The following is a 13,258-nucleotide window of genomic DNA, read 5'->3' as shown; positions in this document are numbered from 1 at the left end:
CTATTGTTGTAGATGTCTATTGTTGTAGATGTCTATTGTTGTAGGTGTCTATTGTTGTAGATGTCTATTGTTGTAGATGTCTATTGTTGGAGATGTCTATTGTTGTAGGTGTCTATTGTTGGAGATGTCTATTGTTGTAGGTGTCTATTGTTGGAGATGTCTATTGTTGTAGGTGTCTATTGTTGTATGTGTCTACTGTTGGAGATGTCTATTGTTGTAGATGTCTATTGTTGTAGATGTCTATTGTTGTATGTGTCTATTGTTGGAGATGTCTATTGTTGTAGATGTCTATTGTTGTATGTGTCTATTGTTGTAGATGTCTATTGTTGTAGGTGTCTATTGTTGTAGATGTCTATTGTTGTAGATGCCTATTGTTGGAGATGTCTATTGTTGTAGGTGTCTATTGTTGTAGATGTCTATTGTTGGAGATGTCTATTGTTGTAGATGTCTATTGTTGTATGTGTCTATTGTTGGAGATGTCTATTGTTGTAGATGTCTATTGTTGTAGGTGTCTATTGTTGTAGATGTCTATTGTTGTAGATGTCTATTGTTGTAGATGTCTATTGTTGTAGATGTCTATTGTTGTAGATGTCTATTGTTGTAGGTGTCTATTGTTGTAGATGTCTATTGTTGTAGATGTCTAATGTTGTAGGTGTCTATTGTTGGAGATGTCTATTGTTGTAGATGTCTATTGTCGTAGATGTCTATTGTTGTAGATGTCTATTGTTGTAGATGTCTATTGTTGTAGGTGTCTATTGTTGTAGATGTCTATTGTTGTAGATGTCTATTGTTGTAGGTGTCTATTGTTGTAGATGTCTATTGTTGTAGATGTCTATTGTTGTATGTGTTTATTGTTGTAGATGTCTATTGTTGTTTGTTTTTTTTTAAATTTGCCACATAAATACGATATCATGTTCCTTCAGAGGCTGAAACATGGGGGGGGGGGGGGGTGCAAGAAGCCCGGCCCCCTTATGAAGCTAATTATATTCTTAATGTATAAACTGTTTACAAATCTTATTACTTACGTTGTCTTGCCCATCCCCTTTCAAATCCTGGACCCCACCTGTCCTTATCGTACATATTGTACTCGGTATCAATGATATAACAAGAACAAGAAGATATTCTACTACCAAATAAGGGCCCACATGGGCATATAGAGAATACATACTTCACAACTGCGGGTACTTTATTCATTAGCTGAATCACGTGACCTATGCTAAACCATGGAAGTATTATATTGATAATACTTCCATGGCTAAACCAAGCCCCTTTGAACGAATTATCTCCCTTTTATTTACACAATACGCCACACACATTTCTTTATACTCTTAACATACACTTTCTATGATATCATAAAAATCAAAATCACCATTGTTATAAAAGTTTGATTTTTCATGTGGAATATATGAAAAACATATGTAGATATCATTTGCAGTTATTAAATAAATCATGTTTTAGTTTAATTATAACAATACCGTAGTCTAGCTCTCCATCTATAGAAATACCATTAGCTAATTGTGTTTTACAAAAAAATAGCTAATTCACCTTCATGTCGGGTACCTATTTTAACATTTCTATTGAAACATAATAATTTTACAAAACCTTCTATTTCTATTATATTATTTTCTAGTAACCAAGTTTCACATGAAAACAAAATTTCGTATTTATTTACAAAATTAAAAAAAAATATTGTCTTCACAACAAGCGATTAAACCAATTACATTCCAACTTAAACATTTAAAATTGCTCAATTGTACACTGTGATGTGTTTTGCTCAATTTTTCATCGTTCACATGGTTGTTTTTCAACTGCATTGCTAAATGTGATAGAGAGTTTTTTGCGCTTCAAATTCGTTGCTGATATACTGTGTACTTGACTCTATCTAACCGAAACGGTCGTCTAATGCCTTTGTAGTGTTTTCTAATTTGGTCACTTTTGAATTCAAACTGGTAACTAACTTGTCAATTTGGTCTAATTTATTTAACTTATTTTCAAATCTGTCTATTCTACTAAAAAGTTCGTCTACCCACTGTGGTCTTTTTTGCATAGTGGAATGAATTTGGGGCGAGACGTGCTGCATAGGCATAAGGATCATTCAAGTGTTTGGCGTGAAACACATCTGTTGCCTTTGACTTGGAAACATATTGTTTGGATTAGGACAGTAAAAGTTGGACCAATTCATATTGTTCATCATCATATACACGTCTAAACATGTGACAACTTTAAATAATGAAATACAGGGCTGCCAAGTCTCACGTTAGCGTGAGTCTCACGCATTTTCATGCTTTTTTTTGCGGCATTTTCCTTTGATCTATTGTTTTTTCTCTTTGATCTTTACGATTTTGGCCAAATCTCACGCATTTGCATTATTAAAAGTTGGCAGAACTGGAAATATAATGAAATTAAAATTTGATGTGACGGCATGGTAAATCTCTTATAGTTGTGGCCTTTTATCTATTTCTTGCATGATAAATATTTCTCGTATCACACTACACGGAGTGTGATACGAAATAGTGATACGAGAACTGCGTTAATTTGATTGGCTTATCCAGCATGATGAGACGAATTTACGACATTTCCATTGGCTATTCGTTAGGTCATTGACGACTTTCTATTTCAGGTTAAGACGTTGTAGATTACGTCCATGGCAGCGGACACGTGTGATTTCAGGTTAAGACGATGTACATTTCGTCCATGGCAGCGGTCATATGTGATTTCAGGTTAAGACGATGTACATTACGTCCATGGCAGCGGACATATGTGATTTCAAGTAAAAACGATGTACATTACGTCCATGGCAGCGGACATATGTGATTTCAGGTTAAGACGATGTACATTACGTCCATGGCAGCGGACATAAGTGATTTCAGTTTAAGACGTTGTACATTTCGTCCATGGCAGCGGAAATATGTGATTTCAGGTTAAGACGATGTACATTTCGTTCATGTACATGTCGTCCAAGGCAGCGGACATATGTGATTTCAGGTGTTAAGACGATGTACATGTCGTCCATGGCAGCAGACATATGTGATTTCAGGTTAAGATGATGTACATGTCGTCCAAGGCAGCGGACATATGTGATTTCAGGTTAAGACGATGTACATGTCGTCCATGGCAGCGGACATATGTGATTTCAGGTTAAGACGTTGTACATTACGTCCATGGCAGCGGACATATGTGATTGCAGGTTAAGACGTTGTACATTACGTCTATGGCAGCGGACATATGTGATTGCAGGTTAAGACGTTGTACATTACGTCTATGGCAGCGGACATATGTGATTTCAGGTTAAGACGATGTACATTACGTCCATGGCAGCGGACATATGTGATTTCAGGTTAAGACGATGTACATTACGTCCATGGCAGTGGACATCTGTGATTTCAGGTTAAGACGATGTACATTACGTCCATGGCAGTGGACATCTGTGATTTCAGGTTAAGACGATGTACATGTCGTCCATGGCAGCGGACATCTGTGATTTCAGGTTAAGACGATGAACATGTCGTCCATGGCAGCGTACATATGTGATTTCAGGTTAAGACGATGTACATGTCGTCCATGGCAGCGGACATATGTGATTTCAGGATAAGACGATGTACATGTCGTCCATGGCAGCGGAAATATGTGATTTCAGGTTAAGACGATGTACATTTCGTCCATGTACATGTCGTCCAAGGCAGCGGACATATGTGATTTCAGGTTAAGACGATGTACATGTCGTCCATGGCAGCGGACATATGTGATTTCAGGTTAAGATGATGTACATGTCGTCCATGGCAGCGGACATATGTGATTTCAGGTTAAGACGATGTACATGTCGTCCATGGCAGCGGACATATGTGATTTCAGGTTAAGACGTTGTACATTACGTCCATGGCAGCGGACATATGTGATTGCAGGTTAAAACGTTGTACATTACGTCTATGGCAGCGGACATATGTGATTTCAGGATAAGACGATGTACATGTCGTCCATGGCAGCGGAAATATGTGATTTCAGGTTAAGACGATGTACATTTCGTCCATGTACATGTCGTCCAAGGCAGCGGACATATGTGATTTCAGGTTAAGACGATGTACATGTCGTCCATGGCAGCGGACATATGTGATTTCAGGTTAAGATGATGTACATGTCGTCCATGGCAGCGGACATATGTGATTTCAGGTTAAGACGATGTACATGTCGTCCATGGCAGCGGACATATGTGATTTCAGGTTAAGACGTTGTACATTACGTCCATGGCAGCGGACATATGTGATTGCAGGTTAAAACGTTGTACATTACGTCTATGGCAGCGGACATATGTGATTTCAGGTTAAGACGATGTACATTACGTCCATGGCAGCGGACATATGTGATTTCAGGTTAAGACGATGTACATTACGTCCATGGCAGTGGACATCTGTGATTTCAGGTTAAGACGATGTACATGTCGTCCATGGCAGCGGACATCTGTGATTTCAGGTTAAGACGATGTACGTGTCGTCCATGGCAGCGGACATATGTGATTTCAGGTTAAGACGATGAACATGTCGTCCATGGCAGCGTACATATGTGATTTCAGGTTAAGACGATGTACATGTCGTCCATGGCAGCGGACATATGTGATTTCAGGATAAGACGATGTACATGTCGTCCATGGCAGCGGAAATATGTGATTTCAGGATAAGACGATGTACATGTCGTCCATGGCAGCGGACATATGTGATTTCAGGTTAAGACGTTGTACATTAAGTCCATGGCAGCGGAAATATGTGATTTCAGGTTAAGACGTTGTACATTACGTCCATGGCAGCGGACATATGTGATTTCAGGTTAAGACGATGTACATTACGTCCATGGCAGCGGACATATGTGATTTCAGGTTAAGACGATGTACATTACGTCCATGGCAGCGGACATCTGTGATTTAAGGTTAAGACGATGTACATGTCGTCCATGGCAGCGGACATCTGTGATTTCAGGTTCAGACGATGTACGTGTCGTCCATGGCAGCGGACATATGTGATTTCAGGTTAAGACGATGAACATGTCGTCCATGGCAGCGTACATATGTGATTTCAGGTTAAGACGATGTACATGTCGTCCATGGCAGCGGACATATGTGATTTCAGGTTAAGACGTTGTGCATTTCGTCCATGGCAGCGGACATATGTGATTTCAGGTTAAGACTTTGTACATTTCGTCCATGGCAGCGGACATATGTGATTTCAGGTTAAGACGATGTACATGTCGTCCATGGCAACAGACATATGTGATTTCAGGTTAAGACGATGTACATGTCGTCCATGGTAACAGACATATGTGATTTCAGGTTAAGACGATGTACATTTCGTCCATGTACATGTCGTCCAAGGCAGCGGACATATGTGATTTCAGGTTAAGACGATGTACATGTCGTCCATGGCAGCGGCCATATGTTATTTCAGGTTAAGACGATGTACATGTCGTCCATGGCAGCGGACATATGTGATTTCAGGTTAAGATGATGTACATGTCGTCCATGGCAGCGGACATATGTGATTTCAGGTTAAGACGATGTACATGTCGTCCATGGCAGCGGAAATATGTGATTTCAGGATAAGACGATGTACATGTCGTCCATGGCAGCGGACATATGTGATTTCAGGTTAAGACGTTGTACATTACGTCCATGGCAGCGGACATATGTGATTGCAGGTTAAGACGTTGTACATTACGTCTATGGCAGCGGACATATGTGATTTCAGGTTAAGACGATGTACATTACGTCCATGGCAGCGGACATATGTGATTTCAGGTTAAGACGATGTACATTACGTCCATGGCAGTGGACATCTGTGATTTCAGGTTAAGACGATGTACATGTCGTCCATGGCAGCGGACATCTGTGATTTCAGGTTAAGACGATGTACGTGTCGTCCATGGCAGCGGACATATGTGATTTCAGGTTAAGACGATGAACATGTCGTCCATGGCAGCGTACATATGTGATTTCAGGTTAAGACGATGTACATGTCGTCCATGGCAGCGGACATATGTGATTTCAGGATAAGACGATGAACATGTCGTCCATGGCAGCGGAAATATGTGATTTCAGGATAAGACGATGTACATGTCGTCCATGGCAGCGGACATATGTGATTTCAGGTTAAGACGTTGTACATTAAGTCCATGGCAGCGGAAATATGTGATTTCAGGTTAAGACGTTGTACATTTCGTCCATGGCAGCGGACATATGTGATTTCAGGTTAAGACGATGTACATTACGTCCATGGCAGCGGACATATGTGATTTCAGGTTAAGACGATCTACATTACGTCCATGGCAGCGGACATCTGTGATTTAAGGTTAAGACGATGTACATGTCGTCCATGGCAGCGGACATCTGTGATTTCAGGTTAAGACGATGTACGTGTCGTCCATGGCAGCGGACATATGTGATTTCAGGTTAAGACGATGAACATGTCGTCCATGGCAGCGTACATATGTGATTTCAGGTTAAGACGATGTACATGTCGTCCATGGCAGCGGACATATGTGATTTCAGGTTAAGACGTTGTGCATTTCGTCCATGGCAGCGGACATATGTGATTTCAGGTTAAGACTTTGTACATTTCGTCCATGGCAGCGGACATATGTGATTTCAGGTTAAGACGATGTACATGTCGTCCATGGCAACAGACATATGTGATTTCAGGTTAAGACGATGTACATGTCGTCCATGGTAACAGACATATGTGATTTCAGGTTAAGACGATGTACATGTCGTCCATGGCAGCGGACATATGTGATTTCAGGTTAAGACGATGTACATGTCGTCCATGGCAGCGGAAATATGTGATTTCAGGATAAGACGATGTACATGTCGTCCATGGCAGCGGACATATGTGATTTCAGGTTAAGACGTTGTACATTTCGTCCATGGCAGCGGACATATGTGATTTCAGGTTAAGACGATGTACATGTCGTCCATGGCAACAGACATATGTGATTTCAGGTAGTAGTAGTAGTAGAATAGGGATAAGAAAACAGTAGAGCAGGTAGAGCAGCTTGTGTAAATATTGTGCTAGTGATGGTGGAATGTTTGTGTCCACGTTTCAGACTTTTGTCCAAGGTAAAGCAACATTTGTTGGTAACCAGGGTATGTTTGTCTTCTATTTTGTTTCCACGTTGCCAACTTTTTCAAGGTAGAGCAATATTGTTTGGTGACCAGGGTATGTTTGAGATGACGTCCATTTTGTCCACGTTGCAGAATTTTGGGTTGTTACACCCTTTTGCCTTGCTTGGCTAAATTGTTATTTAAGTGGATGGCATCTATTTTTTTTTTACGTTACTAAATTTATTTTTGAAATTACGATCTATGTTGTTAATAATTTTAAAATGAAAATTCTGAAGTTACATTACCAGGTTTTGTTATCAACAAAAAAGGGACAGATATATATCTTATTATTTAAATATGGTTTCAGTAAATTCATAGAATTAAAGCAGCTGTATGACATTGTTGAATTAAAGGTTGAAGACTGGAAGCACGATTTAATTATACAAATTGCAGAGACTTCAGGTGGTGGTGGTGGTATATAAGTAAATGTTAGTCTTTACTGATTAATCATGGATTTAGAAACAGACTCAGGTTGTTACTTTTCAGACCTCCTCCGTTTCAAACCGGCCCATATGAATATGATGTATTTCACAAATAGAATGCAAACATATGGAAATTGGCCGGATCAGATTAATCAAAAGCCAGAAGATCTAGCTCATAATGGTTTTTTTTACACTGATATAGGAGATAGAGTGACATGTTTTTATTGTGACATTACTCTGAAAAAGTGGACTAAAGAAGACGATATCGAAACAGAACATGTTAAATGGGATCCAAACTGTTTGTTTGCAAAGATGGTATCTAGTAAAACCTTGTCTAACATACTTATGAATTAAGAATGTTACGTAATGACTGAGATACACTATAAGAAGATCCTCGAATTCCGTTCATTTACAGATTGATTGTTATAGAGAGAAGACACTATGGATGTAACATTTGAAAAAGCCGAGACAATTATGCTTCACACACTTGAATATTTGTATGCTAGGATGGTCTTAGACTGTTTACCGGATATTGTGAAAGAACATTGTTATGGATGTGAAGTAAACCATCCGAGTCAGATTCAACACACTTGTTTAATGTGGACAAAAATGGAACATTTAGAAACTTATTTCGATATTGCTTATAAACAGATAGCGGAGAAGGACATGGTTAGGAAGAGTGAATCAAGTGAAGCTCATGGATGTACCAGATGACTATAAAAATGACGTTTTATCAACATTAAAGGATTGGTGCATTCTACATAAACCAAGTACCGAAAATGTGTTACACTGGTGTAAACGATTGGTGTTGTTGGAAGAAAGATTCACAGACGAATTAAATTAATTTAAAGCACACCAATCATTAACATTGACTATCATTTAATGTGAAACACTCATCATGAACAGACGTATTTTGGAAAACTCAACCTTCCTGAAAGAACTTTACTTTGACATGTTTGATAGACCTCGAAGAAGAAAAGAATTGATTGGGGAGAGTTCAGATGATCAAATTCGAACCATTTCAAACATTGCATATAGAATTTATCATGGAACACTTATGATTAGTATACTACATAGACGAAAACTTCGAGAGTTTAAGAAAACTTTTCAGTTTTTAGCAAGTCGGAGAAATAGTGTAAGCAGGAAAAGACGAGCACTGTTAGTGTATCACAAATTAATACCACTCCTGATTAAGCCTCTGTTGCATTTACTAGACGAACTATAAGATGCTTGAACTGTTTCTAATGATATTTCAATAAAAGTTAGTTACTTGTATTTTGTTTTTGTTTTTTGTGTCTTTATTGTTTTCACAAAGTGCATATTGGTTTGGTATCTCAATTGAAGAAAGTATCAGTAAAATTTAAATTCCTTCTCGCTTTCAAAACTTTACTTCAGTAGAGATACCAAACCAATATTTTCAACCTTAAATACAATGGGAACAGTTCTTACCTTTCATATAATGAAAAAAATCCAAGATGAACACACAAGATAGAATAAATGATTTAATATCAAACACATATAAAAGCACACATGTAGGTCCCGAAAAAATGTACAGAATATTAAAATCCAAAGGAATCACTAATGTTGGACGATCCAGGATAAAAAGACTATTACGAAGTCAAGACAGTTACACTTTAAGAAAGGAACTCCGTCATTCTTTTCGTCGTGCTCGTGTAATTGTATCTGGAATTGATGATCATGGACCTCGCTGATATGTCAAGCATAGCGAGTGAAAACAGTAATTTTCGGTACCTATTAGTCGTCGTGGATATCTTTTCAAAGTATCTGTGGATTCAGGTTCTAAAACATAAATCAGCAAAAGATGTAGTCGAGGCAATGAAGAAAATTTTAGCTGGTAACAGAAAATGTAAAAAGATTCGAACTGATAAAGGAAAAGAATTTAACAACAACATAATGAAATCATATCTGAAAAATGAAGGTATACAATATTTTACCACACAAAATTCAGAAACAAAGGCTAACTACGCTGAAAGAGTTATCAAGACTGAAAAATATGATGTATCGATACTTCACAGAGAGGAGAAATCATAGGTACTTAGATGTACTTCAAGATATTGTTAAAGTATACAATTCTACTCCACATAGAAGCTTGAACAATATCCAACCAAAAGACGTCAGCAAAACAAACGAAGCAGATATATGGGCATATATGTATTTAAAACCAAAGAAAATAACATAAAAAAAACCTCGATCATACCACTTTAAGGCTAATGACTTAATTCGTATTTCTTACATTTCTATGCTATTTGACCGTTCATATGATGAACATTTCACAAGAGAAATTTTTAAAGTTAGCCAAAGATTTCGAATGCAGGCTATACCGGTTTATAGAATAAAGGAGTATGATGGAACTCCCATAAAAGGATTATTTTATGAATCAGAGATGGTTAAAGTAAACAAGAATGAAGATGCTATGTGGTATGTGGAAAAAAAAATCGAAAACGTAAGAGAAATGGACGCGTTCAGTGGTTAGTAAAGTTTGAAGGGTGGTCAAATAAATATAATCAGTGGTTGAATGTAGAGGATATCGCAGACCCAAATGACTCCTGTAGATGAGCATCTACATAACATTCAATTGTGAAAAATCTCTGAACTATTTTCCAAACAACAAGGCATACACATTTTCTTCTCAACTGAATTCACCTGTGTTTTTAAATGGAAATTGGAGAGTTGCCCTAGTTGAAGCAGACATTTCAAGTAGCATATCTAAATCAGAATCTATTTACTTGTATTCTAATATATGTGGTGAATCTATTGTCGATGGAGAACAAAAGCCACTTCTTCGAAGGTTGAGTGCAGCCTCCATGGGAAACTGGTCAAACATTTTCGAAGTTCCACATTATGTTCCTGTAAAAATAAATGACCTTTATAATATTGATATCTATATAACTGATGGTGACAACAATCTGGCTTCATTTTTAGATATTCCTTCAACGGTAACACTACACTTCAAATCGTTTCCATTCTTTTAAAAATGAACAAGATGTATGTACCAAATGTAGGTAGCTGGATTAATTATTATGAAAAGCTAGATAGAAAAGGTCATCACAATACTAACAAAGGTCAAAAACAAATTGGAGGTGGGTCTCTAATTGGAACCTCAAAGTCATCCATTACACCAATCGCCATACCAACCAAAACCCCTTCTGATGAGAAAGTAAAAATTTAACTTGTCTCTCCTATCCAACAAACGGATGAAATGGATAAAGACATGGTTGAAAAAGAGAAAAAGACATTAAAAAGAAAGCCATCTAGCTCTCATACCAGTTTTTCCAAAAGACGTCGAACGAACAAGACCTCCAAAAAGTCCAGTAAAACTACCAAAAAATTGACTAAACTCTTCAAAAAGTCGAGAAAGACAACCAAAACATCAAGCAAGAAGAGGCATACAAAGAATAAAACCAACAAGAAAAAACTGCAAAGCTCTGTGAAAACCTTCAAAGACATATTCAAGTAAATGGCTGCTTTATCGTTAGATGGGTTCCAAGAAGCTCAACCGAGTGGTTTGGATCTGTTTTCATTACCACCAACACAGACAGCGGTTGATTCAGTGTATTATGATGAACATAGGTCAACAGCACAGCTAACTGGAACTGCACCAATAGAATTTAATATTGCAGCCCAAAATTCACTGGAGTATATAGATTTTAGAAAAACAAAGTTATATGTAAAAGCGAGAATAAAACATATCAATGGAGATAGTCTAAAACCTACTGAGTATGTTGGTCCAGTTAACAATTTTCTACACTCTATGTTCTCACAGATTGATATAACATTACAAAAAATAAGTTGGTGACATCAACTACCACACATTATCCATACAAGGCAATGATACAAACTCTTTTATCTTTTGGATCTGAAGCAAAAAAATCTCAGCTGACTAGTCAATTATGGAAAAAAGATCAACCAGGACATTTTGTTGATAGTGATGTAGAAAATGGTGCCAATTCTTCCTTATTCGATCGCGCACAATATTTTACTCAAAGCCAAGTGTGTGATTTAGAAGGTCCGTTATTTCATGATTTATGTAGTCTGGACAGATACATGCTGAATCAAGTAGCTATTAATGTTAAACTTTACCGTTCAAGACCCGAGTTTGCTTTGATGACAAGTGAAAAAGATCCAAATTTTCAAATCATCATTGATGACATAGTGTTAAAAGTGTGCAAAATACGTTTAAACCCTGCTGTCATTACGGCACATGCGCAGAAACTACAAACAACAAATGCTAGATATTCCTATACCAGAACAGAAGTGCGCCTTATTTCTATACCTGCTGGGAGTCTTAGTTTTAATTACAATAATTTGTTCAACGGTCTTCGACCAATTCGTTGTGTTATAGCTTTTACAGAGTCCGCTAGTTCTAGTGGATCATATACGTTAAACCCATTCAACTTTCAACATTTCAACCTTAGTCAAATAACACTCAAACTGAACCAAGTTCCTGTAGGTGGAAATATTATGCAGTTAAACTATGGAGCCACAAGTCGTACTATACTACCTGCTTTTAATAGTATGTTTGAAGTGACTAACAAGTGGATGAGAGACAATGGAAATCAGTTGAGTAGAAATGATATAGCAGGAGGAAATGCTTTATATTGTTTTGAAATAGAACCAAATTTCAGCGACGAGGGACAGTACTTAAACTTAGTGAAACAAGGAACTTGTTCTCTAGAAGTCAATTTCAATACACCACTGCCGAAAGCGTCCACGTGTGTTGTGTATGCAGAGTTTCCAGCTTATTTTGAAATAAATTTAGAAAGAAACATTATTTTAGAATGAATACTTACGAGCTAAAGTGTGTCATTGTTTCAGACGTTGACTTACAACGATCTGTTCTTGGTGTATTCTCATCTGATGAACTGTCTCAAGTTCACCTGCTACCAGGAATGGGTGTGATAGCCAATACAGATGTCACAGGCTTACCAGGAAGACATTGGGTAGCATTTTTCTGTAATAGAAAGAACAGTCTTGAAGTATTTGACTCTTTTGGGTATTCAGAAAAAGAACTCACTGTTTATTTTAACAAATTCATGCGGAATTATGCATGCATACAATCAAAAGAGAAAAGACTACAAGGTGATGACACAGTTGTTTGTGGGCAATATTGCGTATTTTATTCAATGTGTCGTGTGAGAGGATTTAACATGCAACAGATAACAGATGTGTTTTCAGAAGACTATCAATTAAATGATAATTTTGTGTACAGTTTTATAGACAATCGGTTTCATTGTTGTGTGAACAATGTATGTAATGTTGTGAATCAATCTTGTATCAAAATAAAGAACTAATGCTTATATGTTATTGTTGTTGTCTTTTTACATATAAAACAGTTTGTCTTTAAGTTATTTTTATTATTTCACTTAAACAGTATGGTTGACTGGTGGGAGAAGGAACGTTTGCTCAAAATTCAGAGCCCAACATCAATATTCATTGTTGGCCCGTCAAATTCAGGAAAAACAATGTACACAAAAAACCTTCTTGAAAATGCAGATGGTATGTTTCAAGTACCACCGTTGAAGATATTTTACTGTTACAGTATTTGGCAGCCAGTTTTCAATGAAATGAAATCATCAATACCAAACATTGAATTTTTCAAGGTTTCCCCAATATGGATGTTTTATCAGAATGGGGGACTTTACAAGGGCATAAGGTTCTTGTTTTAGGTGAC

The 13,258-nt window shown here is 37.4% G+C and overlaps 1 long non-coding RNA gene across 1 annotated transcript; it reads right to left on the bottom strand.

Annotated features, from left to right (window-relative positions):
- Positions 1-9,285: 9,285 nt before the first annotated feature.
- LOC127731899 (uncharacterized) lies at positions 9,286-12,635 on the bottom strand. The gene is made up of 3 exons (XR_007995901.1): positions 12,378-12,635; positions 10,314-10,434; positions 9,286-9,366 (listed from the first exon to the last, which is right to left on the bottom strand). It is a non-coding gene; the product is annotated as an uncharacterized LOC127731899 (long non-coding RNA).
- Between the last annotated feature and the right edge of the window lie 623 nt (positions 12,636-13,258).

Source organism: Mytilus californianus, unplaced genomic scaffold, assembly GCF_021869535.1.
Source record: "Mytilus californianus isolate M0D057914Y unplaced genomic scaffold, xbMytCali1.0.p SCAF_21, whole genome shotgun sequence".
Taxonomy (NCBI): Eukaryota; Metazoa; Mollusca; class Bivalvia; order Mytilida; family Mytilidae; genus Mytilus; species Mytilus californianus.
Note: the sequence above shows the minus strand (reverse complement) of the source record. Positions and strands in the feature narration are given on the sequence as shown.